Raw genomic sequence first — 25,006 nt, forward strand, 5'->3', positions numbered from 1 at the left:
CTTACATCATTCTCTATTCTCTTCACAGCAATATAGCAGAGTCTGTCTTCTAATTATGTGCCTGTCTATTTGACCCACAGGAACGTAAACCTGCTGAAAACATAAACTGAGTCCTATATACGGTACTTTGAGGCCAGCTACAGGACTACAAATTTAATAGATCCTCAACTTATAAGTAAATTAATAATGTCTTAATGCACATTATTTAAGTAAATAATATAAGTAAGGAAAGACTAAAAAAGAACTTAGTTTTGTGAACCTGTGATTGACTGGTAATAGCTCCCTTGAGCAGTATGTTGAAAAGGATTCTGAGGCCAGGCACAGTGGCTCACACCTGTAATCCCACCACTTTGGGAACCTGAGGTGAGGGGATCACTGGACCTCAGGAGATGAAGATCAGACTGAGCAACATAGTGAGACCTCATCGTGCCACTGCAGTCCAGCCTGGGTGTCAGAGCAAGACTCCATCGCAAAAAACATAAATAAATAAAAATAAATTAATTAACATTAAATTTTTTTTTTTTTAAATTCTGAGGTCAAATCTAGCTTCTGAAGTAGTCACATAATCAAAAAGCAATGTTTGCCAGGAGCAGAACAAGGGACCGTGGCAATATCCATGCCACACAATGGTCTTCTTCATTTTTGATAATGGTCTTTTCTACAAGACATACTCCCATACCCAAAACCACTTTCTGTATAAACATAAGAAAACTGTTAATGACATTACATATTAGGGTCATTTTGCAAATCAATAAATAATACATGTTAAAGATTAAAGAGCCCATGAGTCAGAAAGCCTTTAACGTTTCCCTGCCTGTCACAAGTAGACCATGGAAAGAAAATTCTATCCTTTCCCTTCTCTATACCTCTATTTTCCTGCCTAAGATGAGGGTAATACATGTTATCTCCCAAGAGCATCCCAAGTCTTAATAACTTAGAGGTACAAGATGAGCTCAAAAAACAGATAAACTGTTACTAGTGTTTGTGGCTGTACCACTTTGTGGAGGAAAGGAATAATGTTAGAACCTGAATGCGCTATTCTCTATGAAGAATATTTATTATTTCCAAATGTACAAATAATTTCAACACAAATGATATCAATCATCTTGAACTTTGGTCTTAAGATAAACCAGTCTGACAGCTCCACTATAAAGTTTACATTTATAGTAAAAGTAATACATATATTAAAGTTTACATTTATAGATATTATCGTATCATTTGATGAGCTACCGTCTTAAAATGCTCATGAAACTTTCCCTTACATCTGCTTATACTTTTGAAGTAAAATAAACATTGTAAGTCTGCCTCATTTTGGTAGCCATGCTGTCTTTCATGCACTTTACCTAATTTGTAATCTGTTAGGTGTCTAAAAAATGCATTCATTAACAATTTGAAAAAAACATGTTGCCTATATCATCTAATGATATAATCTTCTATGAGACACTTTAATACCATCTGTGAGCTTTAATTTAATGGTGAACTAAGACTAATATTTGGTACAGTACTTGGAAATGTCTGAGTCTTTTTAGTTTCTGGAAAAATAATTTTTTAAAAGTATAGTACATTGATAGTATTGGTATTTCATATTTTAAAAAATTTTTCAGGCCAGGCATGGTGTCTCACACCTGTAATCCCAACACTCTGGGAGGCCGAGGCAGTCAGATCACCTGAGGTCAGGAGTTCGAGACCAGCATGGCCAATATGGTGAAACCCCATCTCTACTAAAAATACAAAAATTAGTTAGGCATGGTGGTACACACCTGTAATCCCAGCTACTCAGGAGGCTGAGGCACAAGAATCACTTGAACATGGGAGGCAGAGGTTGCAATGAGCCGAGATCACACCATTGCACTCCAGCCTGGGCAAAAGAGCAATACTCCACATAAAAAAAAAAAAAAAAAGAAAACTACTAATAAATGCCTTTTTTAAAAACTGTAAATCAGGTTTCTTGCTTTTAAAAGGAATCTACAACTTAATAAGGGAAAAGCAGAAGCAAATATTAAGCACTTACATGACAGGTACCATGCTTACCACTTCATCCTATTGTTCAATCTTCATAACATTATAAGGTAGTAGATTTCATCCCATATTAAATAGCTAAAACCAAGATTCAGAGAGGCTAATATACTTGTCTAAAGTCACAAACTCATACACTGTCAAAGAGAATTCAGGTTCAAGTTTACCTGATTCCAGGGCCCATGAAAACCGCCTTCATGACAAAGGAATGAAATACAGTCAATGAGCCACATAATGATGTTACAGTCAATGATAGACTACATTTACAACAATGATCCCATGAGATTACACTGGAGCTGAAAAATTCCTATAAAATAGTGACATGGTAGCCATTGTAACACTGTAATGCAATTACTTTATTTTTTACATATTTAGTGTATCCTGTGTGTACAGTGTTTATAAAGTCTACACTAGTGTGCAATGATGTCTTAGGCCTTCACATTCACTCACCACTCACTGACTGACTCACCCAGAGCAACTTTCAGTTCTGCAAACTCCATTCAAGTGCCCTATACAAGTATACCATGTTTTCTCTTTTATATACTGTTTTTATTGTAACTTTTCTACATTTAGATAAACAATTCTGTATCATCGTGTCACAAGTGCCTGTAGTATTCAGTACAGTAACATGCTGTATAGGTTGGCAGCCTATCAGCAAGAGAGTATACTATATAGCCTAGGTGTGTAGTAGGCTATACCATCTGGGTTTATGTAAGTATACTCTATGCTGTTCGCAGAACGACAATGGCCTAAGGAGGCATTTCTCAGAACAGATCCCGTTCATTAAGCAATGCATGCCTGTATTCTGAGAAGCTTACTGACAGCAAGGGACAAGACCGAAGGAAGGGACTGAATAGCTAGTGTCAGAGGAGAAGCATAAAGACTGCAAAGGGCCTAGATATTAATTACAGACATTTTACAGAACAGTAAAAGCCGTTACTTTTCACACTCCTTTCATATCCATTACCTCATCATCTGAGGAACCACCCACTCACTTTTCTTTTTTTAGTTTTTCAAATAATTTTTTACAAGGTATAAATGGTCTGCATTTTAGGGATTTAAACAGACATAAATTTGTTACTAAGTACAAGAGCAATTAACTAAACAACAACACTGATGACTATACATGTATAAGCAGTTACTTCTGAAATCTGCTTTCACATTCAGATAACTAGATCAGAATTTAAAGTGTTTTTTTTAACCTTATGTTACTCAATTACTTCTTTCTTATTCCCTTTCACATTTTTCCTGGCTGTCATCTGCGGCATAAGTTGATTCAAAGCCTTGATGACAGCAACCAAATAAGCAAAATTGACAACTTTAGCCAAAGTAAACGTTTAAAACAGTGCACTTACTTCCAGATTCTTCAAGGCTTTAAAGAGGACATGCCACGCTCAACACAAAGCCTCATTATTATAACAATTTGGCCTTTCTGTTCTCCAGCTACGACTTCATTTTCACTCACTTAAATGGAATTCAAAGTAACTTGTAAAAGTTAGGCTCAAAAGGAATTTGTGGTTTAACAACATTAAATAAGGTTATTATACAGATCCAATGTATATTACTTCCTGAAATTTCAATTTAAAAAACAAAAATACTAAGAAATAAAGAGAAACCAGAAGTTCCCCTGACTAAACCATAAAAAATTGTCACTCCAAATTTTACCAGTTGGCACAGGAACACAAACTCAAATACCTGTAGGGCATGCAAATGTCATTAATATGCAGAGGGGGCTAGGAAAAGATGACACATGCCAAACTACATGAATACTAAGCCATATACTGCCTTTTAAAATAGTAGAGAGGTATAACAATTAAGTACAGCATTTTACAAACACTGGGTCAAATCACAGCAAGCAAACATTTAACATTTCAGTCTATATAAGATCTGCTTGAGCAAAGTTCTCTAAATTAAATTAAATTAAATGGGCATAAAGGACAGGGCTGTAGGAGCTCCAGCATCAGGGAGAAGAGTAACAGGAGTAATATTAACATAAATGGAAGACTACTAGGCCATAAATTCACTAATGGCACATACTGGGTTTGATTCGCCAGAACACATTACTCAACCCCAAGCTTGCGCAGTACATGACAAACAATAAATACCTAATGAAACATTTTGTAAAGAACTACATATATTAGAATTATAGTTTCATAGAAAGATATTAGCGGTAGTTTTTACATAATAGAATATAACATGGCAATGAAGACCTAATTATTGCTATATGTAACAATACAGATAAAACTAACAGGATCCTTTAAACAGGATCCAGAGACTTGAGAGGAAACTGGTGTGGTTCCATTTATATGAAGGTCAGATTTCCATTTTCAGTGTAAAAAGCTGCAATTAATATCACTCTTACCTAAAAACCTGGAAGAGCCAGATAATCTTCAAAATCATAACCTTTCATAAGCCCATCAGAAAGCTGGTATTATAAGGCAGCCAAGTTGACCAAATTCCAAAGGGAGACAAGCCCCTCCAAAAAGAGATGGGACATTTACGGTTTAACTTTTGGCTGAGCATAAGAGACAGAAATGACCACAATAAGGAGAAGTAATAAGCTAACATTTTAATGTCGGCTTAAAAGCCAAATGTGGACTAGCACAACAGCAAGCTCTTCCACATGGACCTCAACTTAGTGTTCAAGAGAAAAATATGGGAAAGCCCCCTCTTAATGGCATACACATGCAGGAGGTGATCAAAGGCTGCACCAGGAAAACATAAAGCCTCTCACTTTCCTGCCTCCTCCTGTCCTCTGAAGCAAAAGCCTTATACTACTGGGGAAGAAGAAGCAAGACTTCTCACCCAAAAACAAAAGAAAAAGTCCACTGCATCTGGGGTAAACAGAATGGAATGTGAGATGTTCAGTTACCCATTTATGTGAGTGTAAGGTCACAAACTGATTAATTATAATAATATATGTTAGAATAGAGCAGTGGTTCCACAGTGCTTGTGTGTATCCGAATCACCTGGAAGACTTCATTAAAACATGATCGCTGAACTCCACTCCCAGAGTTTCTGAACCAACGTATCTAAGGTAAAGCCTTAGAAATACGTATTTTTAACAAGTGTCCAGGTGATGTTGATTCTGCCAATCTGGAGTTCATATGTTGAAAATCCCGGGGATAGAGATTAACTCTGCAGGGGGTGGCTAACTGAAAAGGTGTTGACTGAGAAGTTGGCAACGTGATCTGGATGGTGTAAAATTCACCAAGACTACATCATTTAAGATGTATGCATTTTATTGTATGAGAGTTATACTTCATTTATTAAAGTTTCCCTTAAATTACTTCATAACAATGTCATCTAATTGAAATATTCAGGAAATTGCCCTTTAAGGGATACAGAATAATTAGTCTGTGGTTTAAGCCCTATTCTAGGGTGGTCAACTCAAAACTATATTTTGTGTTTGGCATTCCTCCTGGCTATAACAAAAATGCATTTCCTGAATATGTGTTACATATAATACCCAGGACCAGGTGAGGACTTAACACTAAACGGGCTTTTCATAGTTGTGTACTCTACATGTTAGATATAGCCCAAGGAAACAACAAAGAGAATAAAGAGAGAAGAGATAGCTCACCAAGACTTGACAACAAATGGAAAATGAAAGATAAGTCTGGATTACTCCCAGCTTTATAATTTGGGCAGCTGAACGACTGGCAGTTCATTAAGTAAAATGGGAAAATAAGCTGAATAAATGAACAAGAGACAATAAAGACAGCTGGAAAATAAAAGGTATAAAAGAGAAACAGGGCCAGGCATGGTGTCTTACAGCCATAATGCCACCATTTTGGGAGGCCAAAGTGGGTGGGTCACTTAAGGTCAGGGAGACCAGCCTGGCCAACATGGTAAAACCACGACTCTACTAAAAATACAGAAACGAGCTGAGTGTAGTGGCAGGGGCCTGTAATCCCAGCTACTTGGGAGGCTGAGGCAAGAGAATCGCTTGAGCCCAGGAAAAAGTTTGCAGTGAGTGGAGATTGCAACACTGCACTGGGCGACAGAGTGAGACTCCACAACAAAAAAGGGAAGAAGGGAAAGAAAGGGAGGAGGGAGAGGGAGAGAGAAAGGGAGGGTGAAGGGGAGAGAGAAAGGGAGGGAAGGAGAGAGAAACAGGAGAGTGAAGCTTTGGAAGACAGTGTCAAGAACATGGGCATGATGGTCTAAGGTTTACAGTGGGTTTAACAATTAGGAACTATGTCAACAGATACAGTTTCAGTAATTAGAGGAAGCAAAAGTAAAATGTTGGGAAAGAATCAAGGCAAATAAAGACTGTGTGAAATGTGCTTGGAATGGAATACAGAAGAGTTTTGCTGGATGAAAGGTTCATGTAGCAGAAGATAAAAAAAGTCTAAATCAAGGGCTTTGAATTCTAGATTTTATTTTTGGAGTTCATTCTGTGAACAGAAGGAAAGGCATGTAACTTTTTTTCCTTTTTAAGACAATTTTCTGATGACAGGGTGCATGAGGAACTGGAATGACAAGAGTTAAAGTAGGACTAGCTACTAAAAGGTCTTACAATTACCTAGACATAGTAATAAGGACCTGAAAGAGATTGGCAGTAGCCAAAGTAAAAAATAACGAATATTTGAAAGAGATATTCTTTATTCCCAGGCTGCCTTTGACACTGTGATATGATAATGTATTACAGATATATTTGGTCCCTGCCCTGGTTCAGGACACACAGCTCCTAAAACCCGTGGAATCTCCAAAATGATGAGTGTCTTTTGTATCCTAATGAGGACTGACCACAGGATGGAAGCTGGTCACCAGAAAGACCAGGTCATGAGTACAGGGTTGGGACTTTTCAGCCCCATTCCCCAGCCTCCAGGGAGGGGAAGGGGACTGAAGGTTGAGTTCATCACCAATGGCCAGTTATGTAATCAATCATACCTATGTAATAAAAGCCTCCATAAAAGGCCAAAAGGACAGGGTTCAGAAAGCATATGGATTGCTGAATACGTGGAGATACCTGAAGAGTGGTACACCCAGAGAAGGCAGAGAATCTCCACGCCCCTTTTCATGCCTTACCCTATTCATCTCTTCCATCTGGCTGTTCATCTATATTTTTTGGAATATGCTGTTTAATAAATAGGCAAACATAAGTCAAGTGTTTCCCTAAGTTCTATGAGCTGCTCTAGCAAATTAATTGAACCCAAGAAGGGGGTCATAGGAACCCCAATTTATGGCCAGTCACAGGCACAGGTCATCATCTAGAGCATGCATCTGAAGCGGGTAGGGGCAGTCTTGTGTTATCCTTATCCTACAGGATTTAACACTACAGGAAGACAGTGTCAAATTGGGCTTAAATTATAGGACATCCAGTTGATCTTCACTGGAGACTCTGGTGTCAGAATTGCTTAGTGTGTGGCAAAATAATCTCCAAACATTTCATGTAAGTGAAGCTCTGTGACCAGGTGCTGTGGCTCATTCTTGTAATCACAGCACTTTCAGAGGTCGAAGTAGGAGGATCACTTGAGGCTAGGTGTTTGAGACCAGCCTATGCAAGATAGCAAGACTCTGCCTCTAAAAAAAAAAAAAAAAAGGAGTTACAAAGGCCAGGTGTGGTGGCTTATTCCTGTAATTCTAACACTTTGGGAGGCCAAGGTGGGAGGATCTTAGAGGCCAGGAGTTTGACACAAGTCTGGGCAACATGGCAAGACCTCATCTCTACATAAAAATGTTTTTAAAAAAATTTAGCTGGGCATGGTGGCACACACTTGTGGACCCAGCTACTTGGGAGGGCACATCAATTAAGTCCAGGAGGTCGAGGCTGTGGTGACCCATAATCAAACCACTGCACCCCAGCCCAGGTGACAGAATAAGACATTGTCTCAAAAAAAAAAAAAAAAAAAGTGTTGTACTGAGTGGTATGAGAGAGTAGAAAAAACACTGGATTTTTTTTTCCCCATTCTTTTTAAAAATTTATTTATTTTACTTTAGGTGCATACTATATCTGGCATTTCTCCCCATGTTGTCCCTCCCAACCCCCCACTGTCTCTCCCTTATCTCCCTCAACTGCCCTCAGTGTGTGATGCTCCTCTTCCTGAGTCCACGTGTTTTTGTTGTTCAACACCCACCTATGACTGAGAACATACGGTGTTTGGCTTTGTTTTCTTGTGTCAGTTTGCTGAGAATGATGGTTTCCGGATTCATCCAAGTCCCTACAAAGGACACTAACTCATCATTTTTTTTATGGATGTGTAGTATTCCAATGTGTATATGTACCACATTTTCTCTGTCCAGTCTATCATTGATGGGCATTTGGGTTGGTTCCAGGTCTTTGCTATTGTACATAGGGCTGCAATGAACATACGTGTGGATGTGTCTTTATAGTAGAATGAATTGTAGTTCTTTGGGTATATGTCAAAGAGGAAAAGAATAAAAACAGAGGAGAAAAAAAATTCAGACAAAAATAGAGATTTGGGTTAGAAAATAATCAACAAGTCTTATTATTTGCTAATGAAAAGAAATATTTAATAAGTATAAATTTCCTAAGACACTTTAGGATACGACTGTCTTTAAGAACACTTTTTAAATTGCTCATTTGTATATTCTGTACAAACTGAATGATGTAAATTCCCAATCAAATGGGTCAATCAAAACTGGATCAACATTATATAATTATTTGCTTTCCTCATTCATTCAACATAAAATTTATTGAGTGTCTATAAGTTGGGGACAAGAGGAACCTGTCATGAAAGCAAACAGTAAAATACAGCAACCACTACAACAAAATAACTGCGTAATGTTAACAGGAACACAGATAACAGAATATAATCAAGGATAGATGGAAGAGGCATAATGAACATATGTCTAGCAGCTTTCTAGGAAGAACAGGCATCTATACTGGGCTCCTAAAAAAAAGATAAAGTGATGGCTAGGTGCAGTGGCTCACGCCTATAATCCCAATACATTGGGAGGCTGAGGCGGGTGAATCACCTGAGGTCAGAAGTTCAAGACCAGGCTGGTCAACTGGTCAACATGGTGAAACCCCATATAAATTCCCAACCAAATGGGTCAATCAAAACTGGATCAATCTTGAATAATTATTTGCTTCTAAAAATACAAAAAGAATTAGCCAGGCATGGTGGCATGCACCTGTAATCCCAGCTACTCAGGAGGCTGGCGGGGGCAGAGGTTGCAATGAGCTGAGATCTTGCCTTTGCACTCCAGCCTGGGCAACAAGAGTGAAACTCCATCTTAAACAAACAAACAAAAGATAAAAGTGATTTCAACAGAAGATGAAAGGTATTCTATTAAAAAAAAAAAAAAAAAAAGGAATAGTGGCTGGGCATGATGGCTCACACCTATAATTCCAGCACTTTGGGAGGCCAAAGTGGGTGGATCACCTGAGGCTGGGAGTTTGAGACCAGCTTAACCCACATGGAGAAACACCATCTCTACTAAAAATACAAAATTAGCCGGGCATGGTGGCACATACCTGTAATCCCAGCTACTCAGGGGGCTGAGGCAGGAGAATCCCTTGAACCGGGGAGGCAGATATTGTGATGAGCTGAGATCACACCACTGCACTCCAGTCTAGGCAACAAGAGCAAAACTCCATCTCAATAAAGTAAAATAAAATAAATAATAATAAAGGAATAGTATGTGCAAAAGCAAAGAGATGTCTAAGTATTTCTCATCATCATGGAACCTCCTCTTGGAGGACTGACTACCTGTATGCTAATGAAAAATCTGGTCTTTATTCTATAGTCCTATGGTAAGAAACATCATGTGTGCATTAGATTCCCTTAGGAAGGCAGGGCACGGTGGCTCAAACCTGTAATCCCAGCACTTTTCCCAAGGTGGGAAAATTGCTTGACACTAGGAGTTCTAGATCAGCCTAGTCAACATAGCAAGATATCCTAGGAGCACTCCAGATCCCCTGAAGCATGTGCAGGCAAAAGGTGGGTAAAGAGGCAAAAAAAAAAAAAAAAAAAAAAAAAAAACTAACTTCTGCAAAGAACAGGGAGCCACAGATGACTTTTTAGCAAAAACAGAACTGGTCAGATCTGAGTTTCAGAAATCCAGAAGTCAGGAGCATGGATCAGAGGCTAAGCTAAGAAAATCTGGAGAAAGAGCAATAGAGGGTTAAGAAGCAACTGCAATGATGCTCCTAAATATTGACTACTACTTACTCAAACATAAACGAACCACTAAAAGAGACTTATAAAGTGCTATAACTGTAATATGTGCTTTCAACATAGTTTCTGAACTCATCTCAAACATCAACTCGATCATCATAAACAATTATGGTAAATTCAGTCAGGTATATTTGAAAAAAAAAAAGAAAGGGGTGGTGAAGAAGGGTAGCCTGGCCTGGAAGGCCAGGTGTGCTGACTCACACCTGTAATCCCAGCACTTTGGGAGGCTGAGGTGGGTTGATCATGAGGTCAGGAGTTCAAGACCAGCCTGGCCAAGATGGTCAAACCCTATCTCTACTAAAAATACAAAAATTAGCTGGAGAAAGTGGCAGGCACCTGTAATCCCAGCTACTCAGGAGGCTCAGGCAGAGAATTGCTTGAACCCAGGAGGAGGTTACAGTGAGCCGAAATCATGCCACTGCACTCCAGCCTGGGCAACAGAACAAGACTCCATCTCAAAAAAAAAAAAATTTTGTGGAAAAGTTGCTCATTTTTTCTTAGATTTAATTTTTATTTTTAAAAAGGTAAAACTATAACAAACAGATTGCTAAATCAAAATTTACTGGCTACTACAAGGCAAGCACTGCACAAAACTTCTAAGAATAATCAACAGAGAAAAATAAGTTAGCACATATACAGCTATTTAATTCATTTTCTATTAATTCATAAAAAACCTTTGTTCATCACAGATAAAAACAACAGTTTTTATATTAATAAAAATTCACCCACTCCACCTACTAGAAAGTAAGTAGGGGTCAAGTGTTCAACATCTCTCCCCAGGGGCCATGTTCGTTTGAAAGAAAGAGGGAAATGACATGTAAAGACATATACATGATGATGAGGGACCTTGGGTGCACAGATTAAGATACAATTAATTTATGTTTCAAAGAAATAGATCCTGTATTTCTTTCTCTGTTGAATCATTTTGTTAATTACATATACTTGTATTGTGATAGTAAAAAATTAGAATGCTAATTTCACTAGGCCAAAAGAAAAAAAAAGTAAGCTGAAAGCTAAGTCACAGAAGAAGCTGCCTTTCCTTTTGTTCTTGTTTTGTTTGTTTTTGAGATGGAGTTTCTCTCTTGTTACCCAGGCTGGAGTGCAATGACCTGATCTTGGCTCACTGCAAACTCCACCTCCAGGGTTCAATACATTCTCCTGCTTCAGCTTCCCAAGTAGCTGAAATTACAGGCATATACCACCATGCCCAGATAATTTTGTATTTTTAGTAGAGATGGGGTTTCACTATGTTGGTCATCGTGGTCTCAAACTCCTGACCTCAGGTGATTCACCTACCTTGGCCTCCCACCAAGCCCAGCCCCCTTTCCTTTTGTTTCTAAGCTGATAGCTACAGATAAAAAGTTAAATATGTCCATGAGCAGCCTACTTGGTGTTCACCATATCTTATGTAAAGCACCAGTTTACAGCGGTAGACAAATACATAACTGATTATTCCCCTACCTGCTCCTTTTCTTTTGCAATGTGTAGATTCAGTAATGGGATCATTTCCTCTCTCTTGCCCCTCCAACCTGCTTTTTCCATTTAAATAATGAAAACTCAAAATCATCTTTGGAGAAAGACACAGACCTGTCTCCCTGGCATACATCCTTAACCTTGGCAAAATAAAATTCTAAATTGACTGAGACCTGTCTCAGATACTTTTTGATTTACAGTATGTATATATAAGAATACAAAAAAAAAAAAGGAAAAAAGCACCTATCTTTAAAAAAAGAATTCCTTGACAACTGGCTATTCCCCCCAGCTACCACCCTGGCTTTTACCTTCACTTTATAAACAATTCCTTGAAAAAAAGTCTATCCCAGCAGTCTACAATTCATTTCCCCCAATTCTCTCTTAATCCCACTCCAATCAAGTCTTCACTTCCACCACTAAACCAGAAACAACTTGTTAAGGTCGCCAATGATTTTCATATTGCTGTATCTTAGTCCTCAATCTAATAGCATCTGACACAAATTGGTTACTCACTTGCTCCTTCTTAGAACATTTCACTTGGCTTCATTGATTCTACTCAGTCTTAATTTTCTCCCTTCTTCATGGGGGTGCTGCTTCTTGGTCTTCTTTGCTAGTTTCTTTCCCTCTGAATACATTACAGGATCCTAAGGCTAACTTGTGGGACGTCTCCAACCATACTCGCTCCCTAAATTATTTTAATCCCTTCTCGTGGCATTAAAGACTATCTCTCAAATAACTGGAAATTTATATATCTCTAACCCAGACCTCTGCTGTGAACTGCAAACTCATGCATACTCAGCTCTCTACACAATCTCTCCACTTCGATTACCAACTTAAAATGTCCAAAATTGAACTCATTATTTCCCCCCAAAACCTGCTTCTTCTGCACTCTTACCCATCTCAGTAAATGTTAATTCCATGTGTCCAGTTGTTCAGACCAAAACTCACAGCCCACATTCAACCCATCATTAAATTCTTGGCTCTGCCTTCAAAATGTATACAAAACAGGAGCACTTGTCCCAATCCCTGCCTAAAATCATCCTCCACCCAGGATTACTGCTGCAGCCTCCTAAATAATCTCATTATGCACCACCCCTGACATTCTCTACATAGCAGCTGAGAGTTCTACTTAGAACAAGTCAAAACTCTGGTGGCTTCCCACCTTTTAAAAGCCAGTCTCATTGGCCTACAATGCCATATATGATCAGACATCTCCCCCAACTCAATCCACCTCTCTGACCTCATCTTCTACCAATCATTTCCCCTCAATGCCTCCACTGGCCTACTTGACACTCCTAGAACAGGTCAAACAAGCTTCAGCCACAGGTGTTTTGCATTCCATTTCTGTCTTCATCAAGTACTCTCTCTCTTAAATATCTGCATAGACCACATTTTTACTTCTCTAAGATCGCTGCTCAAATGCTAGCTTTTTACAGCCTTCCCTAACCACCTTAGATAAAATAGCAGCATCCCCCTCACATGCTCTTTTCACCTTATCATGCTTTATTTTTCCCACAGGGATATAATAGCCAACATATCACACATATACTTTTTTATCTTCTGTATCTTGTTATTAGAATGTAAAATCCACAAAGGCAGAAAACTGTCTTATTCACTGAACTATTCCTAGCAAGTGTTTAGAATACATTTCTTGAATAAATGAATGAGAAAAATCCAGACTGAAGATCTGTTCTCTAAGCCAGGATTGAAGAAATTTAGAGTGTAGAACATCTCTAAGTCCTGGAAAAACAGGACTCCAAGAAAGGCCACAAGGCTAGGCATGGTGACTCATACCTAGAATCCCAGTACTTTGGGAGGTCAAGGCAGGCGGATCCCAAGGTCAGGAGTTTGAGAAGTGCCTGGCCAATATGGTGAAACACTGTCTCTACTAAAAAAAAATACCAAAAAAATTAGCCAGGCATGGTGACGCACAACTGTAGTCCCAGCTACTTGGGAGGCTGAGGCAGGAGAATCACCTGAAACTGGCAGGTGGAGGTTGCAGTGAGCCGAGATTGCACCAATGCACTCCAGCCTGGGCGACAGAGTAGACTCCGTCTCAAAAAAAAAAAAAAAAAAAAAAGCAAAGAATAGAAGCAAGGCCACAACAACAGCCAAGTCTACAACTCTAGCTGGTACCAATAATAAAGGTTGAGAAGCCATACTATTCCTAAACATAGGAAAATATACTTGAGGAAAATTTTTAAATAAAACAAAACAAAACAAAACAAAAAGATGGCTATTCCTGCCTCCCCACCCTTGAAAAGAAATATCACCTAGATATTTCCTGAATATTTGAGCCCAGCCTGGGAAACATGGGGAGACCCTGTCTCTATGAAAATTTTAAAAAATTAGCCAGGCAAGGTAGTACATGCCTGTAGTCCCAGCTACTCAGGAAGCCAAGGCAGGAGGATAGCTAGAGCCCAGGAGGTCAAGGCTGCAGTGAGCCATGATGGCACTACTGGTGACAAAGTCAGACCCTGTCTCCAAAAAAAAAAAAAAAAAAAAGAGAGAGAGAGAGAGAGAGACGTAGAATGCCGGATGCCGGGGAACAGAAAACATTTGCTCAGATACAAGATGTCACGGAGCTGGCTTTTCAATACCAGGCACCAAAACAGAGATCACAAAAGGACCAAAACCCTGAGATGCCCATCATTCCTCAGCTAAAGAGCTATGCCTTGCATTTCTATTCCCACATACAGACCTCAAGATACAGGGTAGGAGGCCATGCCAAAATGAACAGCTGGGAGCAATTATGGCAGGGACTGATGCAGTAATGACTCTCATAACAAAGGGAAGGGAGGAGCTTTACTCATGCTTTTTCTGTTTTCCCCTTCCTACTGTTCTTAACAAGGCCAGAAACCAGGTAGATGAAAACCAGAGAAGGCAGAGAACAGAGGGTAAGGATGGCCAGAAGCAAATGGTTGTAAGAAAAAATAAAGAGCAAATTCCTTTACCAAGTAACTCACTGAAAAATAGACACATGAAGTTAGGAACTGACCAAGAAAATGTAAAACAAGCCCCTATGTCTCAAATAACTATAAAGTACAAAGAAAACAGAGAGATTCTTAATTATTTGGAATAATCTGTGGCATTTTTAAGACCGACAGTCTTCAAAGATGATCCAACGACATTCGAACTAAGCTACTGATCAACATGAAAAAGGAAACAGGTGAAAAACTTCAGGGCTCATGGATCCAACCTTTAAGAATCCTCTGGCTTCCCAACGGCTCCAAAGCATAATACAACCAATCAGAAGTCTTTAAAGGTAGAGAAGTAACTCTACAGCATTCCAATGCAATCAACTTGGCAGAGAAGAGCTAAAAACTCAGATTACATCTCACATACTGTGACTGGTCAATTTACTTGAAAAGAAAGGACTGTTCTCATTGGTTAATCTCAATAGGCTGAATCACACCCCAGCATCAGCACCTGTCTCAAGCAGAAGTCAGAAGCCAGAGAGGCAGAAAGCAATCAGATACTTAGAAAAAGCTTGGCGGGGAGGGGCGTGGGGGTAATAGGGGGAGCGGTCTGTAACAAAGGAAAGACAAAGTCGCCCCCTACAACCACTCATCAGCTTATGACAGCAGGCCACATCAACCACAACTGTTTGTAGCCTGAGATGGCAGCATTCTACATGCTCACATCTGTGCTAATACTTTCCTCCCCTCTGCTCCCTCCCTGATGGCTCTTTCCCCATCCTCCCTGACAACTGTCACATTCTAGAGCTCCTCTTCCTCCACTCACTCTTTCATTTTGGTGATCTGGTGTTTCCCAGTTCGGTCCCTTGATGTCTTTCTATATTATCTCATCCTATATTCACTCATTCCTCTACCCAGTCCCTATCCTTGACAAGCACACTATCCAGTGGGGGAGACAGATGTGTCACTAGAATAGGTAAAATATATCACAGTCAATGCTGTGAAAGAAATATAACAAAGGGCTGTGAGCACATATTCATCTGTCATTACCCCACTCTATGTCTTCCAAATCAATACTCTGCCTTCTCACTCTCTTATAAATCAGTTATTAAATCCTGTATCTTTTCAAAATATCCCCTGATCTCCACTTCCACCTCAAAGTTTAGCCTCCATTTCTCACAAGACTAATTCAACCACTTCCTATTAGAAACATAATTCAATATATAGCCACTTTGTCACATGAGCAATCTCCCCAAAAGAGAGAACATACCATATCATCCCCTTGCTTTGCAACATCTAATCTTTCCAACGTCTAAGAAATGAAGTCCAAATCCTTGGCATCAAACAGCATCTTTTAAAAGCAGGCTGAGTTCCACTTCCAATGCTCACTACCTATGTTATCTGGTCTCTAAATTTTCATATCCACAAAATGAACATACTAAAAGAACCTATCTTCTAGGGTTGCTGAGGACTATGTAAGAAACTCAATGCCAGGAACCAGGACAAAACCCAGCACTCAAGGTAAACTATTATCCTGTGCGGTCTCATCTACCTAGAATGGCCTACTCTCCAATAGGAGCAGATTACTAAGCTTTTCTTTCACATCTTTTAGAATAATTAACAACAAGAGTTAAAGACAATCCTCTGGTTAATCTTGAACAGATAAAAATTTCAATTAACCAATAAATTGCTGTCATAAAATTTTAGTTTATCAAAAGTTCACCATTAATTATTAAAAAATAAGTACCTATTTTTTTTAAAAAAAGTTGGGTTATTTTGCTTTGTTTTCTATTTAAGTTCAGAAAAAAGAATGAAAACATAATAATGTAGTTTTCTATAACATAAAATACACACAAATGAAATCTGACCTCAGTTGCATATTAACTTTCTAAATATATATACATAACCAAATGAACTCTAGAAGCTTAAGGAAATAAAAGTATGCATCAGATAGGAGCATGACCTTCATTCTCAGATAACACAATCAAAAGACAAAAATCACTGACTTTTTTTCTTTTTCTTTTTTTTTTTTTTTTTGAGACAGAGTCTCACTCTGTCACCAGGCACTAGGCACAATCTCAATTCACTGCAACCTCCACCTCCGGTTCAACAATTCTCCTGCTTCAGCCTCCTGAGTAGCTGGGACTACAGGAGCACACCACCACGCCCAGCTAATTTTTGTATTTTTAGTAGAGACAGGGTTTCACCATGTTGGCCAGGATGGTCTCAATCTCTTGACCTCGTGATCCGCCTGCTTCAGCCTCCCAAAGTGCTGGGATTACAGGCTTGAGCCACTGCGCCTGGCCCACACTGACTTTTTTCTTTTTCTCTTTTTAAATAGAGAATGGGACTCACTACATTGCCCAGGCTGGTCTCAAACTCCTAGGCTCAAGCGATTCTCCCACCTCAGCCTCCCAAAGTGGTGGGATTACAGGCATGAGTCACTGCACCCAGCCACACTGACTTTAAAATAGATATACAATAATATAAATTTAATAATACAAAACCTACAAAGCCTATAATGAGGAAAAACAGATCAGAAATATTTTTCAAGAGATTAATATATTTATGATACTAGTGCTAATGAAAATTGGTGAGAAGATTCCAATAAACTTATGGATGATGGACAAATAAAGGAGAAAATAAAACTGGAAGAATACTGCATTTGCTTTTCTACTATGGACTATGACGTTAGATTGCAAGTAACCTCATCCTTGTTTTTAAAAAATAAACTTTTAGAAGCAAAAACCTATAAAATATGATAGAACTAGTCAACCAAACTCTACTGGAGTCAGTGTAAATCAGTATCTTTTAGAAGGAAATCTGATGTATTTTTCAAAATTAACAAAACCTTCATACCCTCTGACTTGTAATCCTGCTCTTAGGCCTTTAGTTTAAAGGAATGAAACAAAATGATGAACTATACACTAACTGCATTACCTGCAAAAGAGTAAGAAATCTAGATGTGCAAATATTAAGAAATAAGTCACTGTAACACTGTATAATCATCTAAAGGTATAAAAACTACAGCAAAAATGAAACATCAAATATGAAAGCAAACATTCAGCATCACATTTATGCTTTATCGTTTAAAATCACTTAGATATGACAGGAGATAAGAAAAATTAAAAGTTTGTTTTCATTCTTAAAATTTGACCATTAAGTTGTTTGTAAGATAAAAAGCCTTTTGGAATTGGTCAGGCCCATGCCACTAAGTACACATTTCAAAACTGACTTTTTAGAGGCAGCCACAATCATCCACTTTTTCCCCCAAAATCCTATCACATAGGAATAAGATAGACTCTTCTCACAGACCAGCCACATAAGTAATTTTAGCCATGCAGCTGCAACCTTCTTATATTAAAATCTCATTTTACCATCAAAACTTAATTATATGTGAGATCTCTATATGGTAATCAGAAGCCACTTGTTATGGGGCATCTGAAGAGAGGGCCCCAAGCACTGATGTTAAAACTATCTGGCTGAGTGGAATAGTGAAGGTTAGGTTTCTGTTGTATCTCCAAATGAATTACCATGTTTCTCAGCCACAAGGGTTCTAAGTCCCTAGGAGTGGCAGCTATGGATTCAAAGAGGGATAACGTGCAAGCAGATTTGCACTCCCTCTGAAAAAACACTAGCAACTCCTTGATTTCACCCCAAAGCACCATGGAGTAGTGAAAAATGCACAATCACAAGGTCAGGAGATATGAGATATAGGTGAGCCTAAGCAATCCCAAACAAGTTATTTGTCTTTTCAGGCTGGAGCTGTTTAATGCTAACCATTTTTAAGTTAAACCAAATAATCTGTTAATTCTTTCAAGTTCAATATTCTATTAATTTAATAGACCCTTTATTCATACACCTCCAATTCGCTCACAACCCCCATTAGAATTGTAAAACAATTAAAATTTAGAAGTAGGAGACTGGGAGCAAGAGTGAAATACAAAGATGGTCAAACCTGGACTGTAATCCTTGCCTTCCCTTTCTACCTGCATGACTCTGGGCAAATTACTGCACCTCAAAATAAAGTTGTAGGACCAATGAAACAGCAATCCTTATTGGTCATGCCCTTAAATTCCTGTGTCATAAAGTGAATTTTTAAAAACAGAACTGGGATTTCAATCCTAACCAACAACAATTTTTGCTTCATTCTTCGATATTTAAAACAACCTTGTGCATTCTTCTTTTCTAAATTATCTGATGCTGAATGCAATGGTCTAACATATTTCACCTATCTTACAGCTATATTCAAGACTCAGATTATTTGTCAAAAACGCATTGAGTAAATGGTTTTGAGCATTTGCACCACACTGTGTTAGAGTTGCAAAGTTCTGTTCCCTTAAGAAGCCCAAAAATCAGGCTGGGCACAGTGACTCAAGCCTGTAATCCCAGCACTTTGGGAAGCCAAGGCAGGTGAATCACCAGGTCAGGGGTTCAAGACTACTCTGACCAACATAGCGAAACCCCACCTCTACTAAAAATACAAAAAAATTAGCCGGGTGTGGTGGTGTGCAACTGTAATCCCAGCTACCAGGGAGGCTGAGGCAGGAGAATCTCGTGAATCCGGGAGGCAGAGGTAGCAGTCAGTCGATATTAAAGCCATTGCACCCTGGCCTGGGCAACAGTAAGAAACGCCCTCTCAGAAAAAACAAAAAAACGAAGAAACCAAAAAACCTGGTGGAGACAGACCTACAAACAAATCATTAACTACCAGTTATCAAATACTAACTGCAGAATGTACGAATCAGTTAAGACAAGAGGGATGAGCTGTCTAGACAAGCCTCAGAGATAACACTTTAGTAAGGTCTTCAAGGGCAAGTTGTTTACTAAGTAGAGAATTCTCAACAAAGGAATACTGAAAAACCACAGAGGAAGATGTCATCTTCAGAGAACTGCAAGCAGTCTTACACGGAGAGGGCAGGCATAATGGTAGAAGATGACACTAGAATCTTGACAAATACCACTAACATGAAGGACTTTGAATTTCATCGATATAGACTATGGAGTCACTGAAGGACTTCTAAATATGGATTCAAAGTCCTTTCTTCCACCATACAGTCAAAGGAGTTGAGTCAAAGCAACAAAAACGCGGGTCTGAATGCGGAAAGGTAGAATTTTTACAGAATTCTTAATGGAGACTTTGCTTGCTTTCAGGATGGCTTCTAGCGCCTTCTTAACTATGGCTTATTAATACGATGCTGAAGTACCACAGTATGAATTATGGCTAAAAGTTTCAACAAAGTGTGCATTTTTAACCTGAAGATTATTTGAACCCAATGTGTTGAGAACACAAACGAAAACAAAAAATAACAGTAAAGAGTATTCATAAATTAAGAGAAGCAAACAGTAATGAAGTCCAAGAAAAAGAACACTGATTTCAGGCAAACACTCAGGAATATTTACATCGTTATCACATACTGATGATGGATAAGATGTTTTGCACCTATCTTTTGCAGGAGAGCATCTTAAGTTTCTTTTGGTTAAAGAGTAGCTGCCATCTCTAAAGTCTCTAAACGAGTCTAAAAGAGGATGCTCTAAAAACACTGGCCAAATTTATAGGCTCTGCTATATGTTAATGCTCGGGAAAAAAGGAATGCCTTTTTTTCTTTTTCTTTTCTTTTTTTCAAGACGGTGTTTCACCATGTTGGTCAGGTTGGTCGTGAACTCCCGACCTCAGGTGATCCGCCCGCCTTGGCCTCCAAAGTGCTTGGATTACAGGTGTGAGCCACTACGCCCAGCCAGAGGAATGCCTTTCATATGGCCATTTTGAAAAGCTTAAAGCTCAATTTCTCATATATAGGAGTGAGCAACCAACACTCTAATCTGAGACCACAGAGTCCTTGCATCAGTCATTTCCACCGCGCTAAGGCCTAGTCTGGGAGCAGCCAGCCTCATTGGCCGCGGAGCCCACACACATGAATATGCAATTATTGAAATGAAAACTAAAGCTTTGCCACCAAGGGCCACCACGAAGGAGTCCTTTCATTCCTCCTTTTACTTTCGTAAGAAAGTAGGTGCATTAAAAATAAAATGTATGAAAATACATGTCTAAAGAGAAGAGAGAAGATCTGAACCTACGCAACGGTGTGCCCCGCCAAAGTTTCACCTCAGGATGTGTTTTAGGGTGTGTCTTTGATTTAGCCCTGCAATTAATAAAAAAAAATCCCACTCCTTCGGGGCGCCCCGGTACTTTCCTCATCCACCCTCACAAGCTACCAGGCTCTGAAATCACTGAGTACCTCAGCCGCGCCCTGATTTCCCCTGAGAGACAGCGGCGCCCGCGGCCCGAGGCCCCAAGCAGTTACAGCCGCAGGGACGGCGTCCTCCCGCCTCCCGGGTCCGCGCCCGCCCCGCGTCCGAGGGGAACTAGAGAGGCTCACCCTGGAGGCCGGGGGACAGGAGGGCGCCACCACCTCAGCGCGGGAGACCGGGCCTCCGTCCCGCCCGGGATTGCGCGCCTAGTCCTGGGCTGCCCCAGAGCCCGCGGCGACCCCGGCCCCGACTCGGGCCCGGAGCCCCGCTCTTACCGTGCGGAGGTCGCGCTGCCACCTATGCCGAGGACCGGCAGCAGGCCGCCCAACGACCTGCGGGCCCGAAGACGGAAGGTGAAGCTAGGGCCGCCCGTCACATCTCTGCAGTCCCCGCCGCCGGAGCCGCAGCTCCCAGCATCGCGTCCACGGTCTGAGGTAGCGCCGGACTCCAAATCCACCGCGCCCGTTCCTCTGCAGGCACCGGCCTGGACTCCGCCCTCCAAGGTCCGCGAAACCGCGCAGTCCCGCCCCTCCGCGGACCGGTACGCAGGCGCGAGCCTCAAGGGGCTACGGTGCCCGCCCCACCCCGTGATCCAGCTGAACCCCGCCTCCGGCCCTGCCCCGCCCTCGCGCAGTGCTTTCCCAAGCTCCGCCCCACTTCGGGCCCCGCCCCCTCCACTGACATTGCTTGGCTGCCTCCTGACTCAGGTTTTTGCTCGGCCCACGCAGTGACGCCAGTCTTGCAGTCGACCTCACCTCTAGCCGTCCCTTGGACTACATTTGCTGTTCGACCGTGGTTAAACCTGACAGCTCCTTCTCCAGGATGTGAAAAGTGAGGAGCGGTCTGAGCATTGGGCCTGACTGAACCACGCACCTGCCTTCCGCTTCAAAACACGGGTTCTTGCTAAGGCTGAGAGGAAGCGGCACCTCAAATGCTGATCTGGTTTTCTTTTTTCTTTCTTTTTTCTTTTTTGAGACAGAGTCTCGCTCTATGACCCAGGTTGGAGTTCGGTGGCGCTGTCACAGCTTACTGCAGCTTCCTGGGCTCAAGCGATCCTCTCGCCTCAGGCGTGCATCTCCACGCCTACGAAATAATTACATCTAAGACCACAGTGGTCAAAATAAACTGTCACATATTGACCTAAATACACAGCTAATTTTTATATTTTCGTTTTAGAGACGGGGGAGAGTAGTCTCACAGGGTAGTCTCAAACTCCTAGGCTCAAGCCATCCTCCCACCTTGCCCTCCCAAAGTGCTGGAATTACAGGCGTGAGCCACTGGTCCTGGCCTATTGGTTTTCTTTGCCAGAAACCAGGTCCTTTGAGGTGTTCATCTCCCAGAAGCCATCTCTTCCCCTCTTTTCTTCCTCGACCACGGCCAGCCCTGCCCCTGAGAGCCCTCAGCCTGGAAGCCTTCCGGGCCTGGCCGGCTGTTTAAAGCGCTGGAGCTGCCCTTATCTGGTTGTACACTTGCAGTTCTCTTAAATCCTTGTCCGCCCCTACAGCTCAGTTGCAATAAATAACATTTCAGGAGAACTGCTTGAAAAATAAAAGTTCTTTCATGTCTGCAGATCAGTGATACTCAAAGGGAAAAGCAGAGGGAATGCCTGATTTGTATGAGCACATTTCATATTTAGAAAATCATGTCTTTTAAATAGCAGTCCTTAAAAGATTTTATTGGACAAAAATGTGAGTGCCCAAAATGTTGAGAAAGACGTCTGAGCGCTGTGCAATTTCTCTTTGAATTAAATGAGATTAGAAAAGCAAATACCAGGCTAGGCGTGGTGGCTCATGCTTGTGATACCAGCTCCTTCCTTCCCCATCATTGCTCCTATTTCTGAGGTGCACTGGGAGGCTCCCATTCTATTTGGAGCTTGATGACTTTCTTTTTGTAGCTGGGGCTTTGGTGTTCCTTCCAGTGTCATTTCTCATCCACATACCTTGACCTGGTCTCCTCAGTGTTGTCACGAGATCCGATTTGTAATCCACTGAGAGGACAGAGGGAAATAAGTGCCCCCTCCCACCCTCTTCCTAATGATGTCTCTATGCCTCTCTTCAGCCTCTTGTCTCTTTTACCCTGTCCCCTCTTCCTTGGGCTCTGATGAAAAATTGCTGACTGTAGCTTTGGAAGTTTAGCTCTGAGAACTGTAGATGATTTCAGTTCTAGGAAAATAAAACCCATTGATTACAAAAAAAAAAAAAAGGAAGAAAGAAAGGACCTTTGGGTCCTTTCCCTGGCATGGTAAGTACTCAAGGAGTGTCAGCCACCTGCACAAGCCAGTCAAAGACAGCCTCTGGTAATATGGGGCTTAGCCTGCACATTGCTTTAAAATGTTTTGAGGTTCATTGCCAACGTTGAAACATCAGGACAATTTGTTTAAATCCAGATGTCAGAAGATGAGACCTTACCAGGCTGCCTTCCTATAAGGTTCAAATTTGCAGAGCTCGGGGGATTTTGGATCTTTGCCCAGGACACGTGCTCTTCTGTCAGCTGCAGTGCCTGTGTTCGCTGTGGATCCTTTGGGCCTCTGGATTTGTGACTAGAGCCATCCTGGGTCCCCAAGAGAAGGAGACAAGGCCAAACACATCAGCATCCTCACCTGTGCTCGGGGAGAGGCAGGGAGGAAGGCAGTATGGCCAGGCTGCTTTCAGGGATGGCTTAAGCTCAAGCCCTGCATCCCCAAGGCTTCCTGGAGGAGGGAAAGGTGGGCTTGGCCATGGCCACCCTGGCCTGGGTTGGCAGGAGATGGGAAGGGCTGAAGCAGCACCTGGTGGGGTATGACCACAGTCCCGCCAGAAGCTACTCACTTCAGAAGCCCCATGTCTGCCCACACCCTGAATTCCCACTCATGGGGTGGGCTTGGAGAGACTCATCACCTTTGGGCTTTTTTGCCTATGTTCCCAACCACCTTTCAGATCTTTGTGCCCTGTGAACAGACACTGCATGCAGGGCCTCTCCTCTGCCCTCCTTCCCACCCACCCCACAGCCTCCCCTGCACCCCTGCCTTCCTTTAAGCAACTCAACTGCCTCTGGGAAGAGAGGACAAAGGGAGTGGCTGAATCCTGTCTGAAGTCAAGGTGGGCCTTTGGCACAGTCACTGAGCTTGGATAGGAATCAAAGTCTGCCCATCCCTGGCACTTGGCCTGGCAGATGTTAGACCACAGCCCTCAAAGGCCTAAATCCTTCTCAGGCTTGCTTTGCTCTACCCAATCCTCAGGGTGTCCTTCAAGCTCTCTGCTGATTTTCTACAATGAATATGTACCACTTTTGGAATCACAGAAACATGTAAATAAAAATGTTACTTCTACCTCCTTCAGTGTTTTATCCCTGGCTGTAGTCGTGTGTTCCCTGCAGAGCCCATGGGTTTGTGACACTAATTCAGGAGTTCCCATTATGTATATATGCAGGAGTCCCTGAATGTATATCTGCAGCTCTTACAGAGTCAGCACTTTGGGAGCAGATGTGACAGTACTTTGGAGCATCAGGGAAATGGAGATGGTGGGCAAGGTGACAGAGGAAGTCTGATGAGAAGGCGCAGCTGACCCAGGACCATGGAGGCAGGAGAAAGCAAGCTCCGTCCCACAGAGCAGAGGGGAGAAATAGATAAGCCCCATCAGTCTGACTTTGCTGAACGTCCTTCCCACCAGCCTTCCTCTCCTGCCCCCTTCCCAGGCTCCTCTGGAGCAATGGCTCACCCTTTCTTGGGCATCCCTAGGTCTTTTTTCTTCATTCACTTGTGTCCCATTAATGCCACCCCCTGCAGACACAGTGAGTTTTAGGGGGACACACCAACAAGGTGCCCACGTTAGTCATCACAGACACCACAATGCTCTCTCCAAGTTCCGTGCAGCCCTGGAGAACTGGGGCCACAGGTGGAAAGGGGAACAAGAGCAAGGTGTGAAGACCGAGTATGGAGAAGTCAGGAAGGAAAAAATAAGTGTGAAAACAGCAGAGACGGTGCCAGAGCCTCATCTGCAGAGCACAAGGGCTCAGGGCATCTTCATCGGAGGCCTGGAGAATCTGCCCAACCTTCCCTTGTCCTGGCCTCTGGCCACAAGCTACACTAAAGAACACACTGATACAGACCCACAGACTGGACTTGGAAGGGGCCACCAGGAGGCAGGTAGATATCCATAACCAGCAAGCGCCAAGCACCAGAAAATGCCACCTCCAGCAATCACTTCCTTATTCGTAAGC

General features: G+C 41.5%; 1 pseudogene across 1 annotated transcript in view; it reads right to left on the reverse strand.

The window, feature by feature from the left end:
- Positions 1–21,302, reverse strand: part of LOC144578802 (serine-rich coiled-coil domain-containing protein 2 pseudogene) — a 30,141-nt pseudogene extending 8,839 nt beyond the window's left edge. Inside the window, exon 1 of the transcript XR_013525244.1 lies at positions 21,085–21,302. The product of XR_013525244.1 is annotated as a serine-rich coiled-coil domain-containing protein 2 pseudogene (transcript). The remainder of the gene's footprint in view (positions 1–21,084) is intronic.
- Between the last annotated feature and the right edge of the window lie 3,704 nt (positions 21,303–25,006).

This window comes from Callithrix jacchus, chromosome 12 (assembly GCF_049354715.1).
Source record: "Callithrix jacchus isolate 240 chromosome 12, calJac240_pri, whole genome shotgun sequence".
Taxonomy (NCBI): Eukaryota; Metazoa; Chordata; class Mammalia; order Primates; family Cebidae; genus Callithrix; species Callithrix jacchus.